This window comes from Bison bison, unplaced genomic scaffold (genome assembly GCF_000754665.1).
Source record: "Bison bison bison isolate TAMUID 2011002044 unplaced genomic scaffold, Bison_UMD1.0 scf7180017864505, whole genome shotgun sequence".
In the NCBI taxonomy this organism is placed as follows: Eukaryota; Metazoa; Chordata; class Mammalia; order Artiodactyla; family Bovidae; genus Bison; species Bison bison.
The window spans coordinates 496,077-498,725 of NW_011495062.1; positions in this window are offsets into that span (position 1 = coordinate 496,077).

Here is a 2,649-nt window from a genome sequence, read left to right on the forward strand (position 1 = left end):
GTACATATACACAATGGAGTATTACTCAGCCATTAAAAAGAATACATTTGAATCAGTTCTAATGAGGTGGATGAAACTGGAGACTATTATACAGAGTGAAGTAAGCCAGAAGGAAAAACATAAATACAGTATACTAACGCATGTATATGGAATTTAGAAAGATGGTAACGATAACCCTGTATACAAGATAGCAAAAGAGACACTGATGTATAGAACAGTCTTACACTACTGTAAGTTTGTACAGATCATATTCCTAAGATGTGTCTTTGTTTAAGAAAGTCTTGATTACATAAATCATATTTAGAAAAAATATTTAGTTAACAGTTTATATCTGAACACTGTTTATATGTTATGAAAAATGCTTAATTACAAAGGCTGATGTATGTTTTATTTCTGTTTTTCTAAATGACCTACAGTACTTGGTAGGTGTACTAAAATTGTTTGGGGAGTGGGGTTTAGAGACTTCTAATAGATGTATAGTTAATTTGGTAATTCTCTCGCATGAGGTATAAGCTTCCATATGCTGGTTATTTAATAGATTTGCTACATAAGTAAAACATGGTTCACCTAGATAGTTTGATATGTATGGGCATTACTCCTAGTAGCATTTGTTTGTTGTCTTTTGTTGTTTTACTCCTTCCGTGCAGGCTGAGACCTAATCTCCTGCAAGTACAGTAAAATAATTTACCTATTTTTGCAGACCCTATTCATAGGATAAAAAAAATTAAGATTGCCTTTTACTTTTGAAACATTTATATTTGATGAAGTTGCTGTCTTGAGTTTAGTATTGATATTGTGAAAATGAATGCAATTTGGATTTCACATTTCTTAATGTTTGTTCTTATTTCACAAATGGATAATTAAGGAATTATGCGTCATAAAGAAGGAACCTAAGTGAGCTATATTATGGGTATGCTGTCTTTGCTCACACATTTGGGTAGCTTCTGGAATATAGGACTTATTCACGTTTTGCTTCCTAATCTTTCTGTTGTACAGGGCCAGATCTCCTCTTAGCCACTTGATTGTTTTTATGTGAAGCACATCTTACTATCGTCTTATTTTGGTTGCTTTTGTTCACAAGAATTGTTAATATGAGAATGTGTATCCACCTTAATAAAGAAGTTAAAAAAATAAAAATAAAAAAAATAAAAGTAATTCAAAATCCAAAAAAAAAAAAAAGAACAGAATAATATGCAACATCTTGGAACTCAAGTCAGAAGACTAGAGACCCAGGCATGGGGATGACTATTTTTCTGATGTCTTTAAATTAGTGGTTAACCTCTCAGATCAATTCCTCTCACTACTAGACTGAAGTAACACTTTTTCTGATACATCTTGTCAGCTTCCCAAATAAAATCATCTTAGATAAAAACCAAACTCCTTGCTTACCTCTCCAGTCTTACCTCTTACAACTCTCCCTTCATATTCAAACCTGTACCCATGGGAGAAAGACACATGTCCCTACTCACAGACCTGCAGATAGATTCTCCCTCTCAGTAGATGTCAACTATGCCCCACCCCTACTCTCCTTACCTCTCAATGTTGTTTATTTCCGGTCCCTCTTTAGATGTCCAGACCCTGCAAGACTGCATTAGATGTTTCTGTTTTACAATCTCACATAAGCATATCATTATTCTCATCACTCATTAATCTACTTACTCACCCTATGAGATCATAATGTTTTGAGCACTAATGTTTTCTTCTTAGTCATCACTGTATCACCAAAGTCTAGTATTCTTTCTGACACACATTGAGAATTCAATTTGCCAAATTAATTAATAAGACAGTATACTTTAGAAATGAAGAACTCCAGAAGCATTTAATTCTCAGAAATTAAATTGTGAAAAAAAGTCATCAAAATATTGCTTTGATACAAATGGTTCCCCTTGATGAATAGATAACAGCTCACCCCTCACCTCCAAACCCTTGTCCAAACAACATTTTGAAACTAGAACTCTGCTTCAAAATAATCCAATTTGTATAAATGAACTGAAGTAAATTAAACAAGATTAGCTCCAATTTAATAATTGTTCAAGCTGGATGATAGGTACATGGGAGTTTAGTTGAATATTATATGATATGCTTCTCTATATGTTTGAAATTTTCCATGATGATAAGTTTTACAAAAGGTAAGAATTTACAACAGGAAAAACAAAGTGAAAGTCTGCAACAGTTTACACTCCCACTGCTTTCCTATACACTCCATTTAAAACAGCATTCTATAAGGAGAATTACTTTGGGTTTGAAAAACTAGGCATTTAAATGCAGGATCAATTGAAAATGTATACCTTAAAACTACAATTTAAAAGTTACACATCTTGCTTTGCCTTAATTATAATTTCCGAAATTGTGCTATTCATGATTAATCATAATTATGCAAACTGTAAAAAAGAAAAAATATACTTTGGGTAAATGTCATGGAAAAGTGGGAAAAGAAAGCACTATTCCAAAAAAAAAAGAAAAGAAACAACTACAGCGTTCAGAAGAAAGTCTGCATGGGGTAAAATGGGAGAAGAGGCAAATACAATCCTCTCCGTGGCTGAGGAATTTGAAATGGCTTTTCGATGATTAGTGGTTTGTCAGGCTTCAGCAATATGTGAACTGTGAACTTCCTGATGTTCAAGCTGCTTTTAGAAAAGGCAGAGGAAC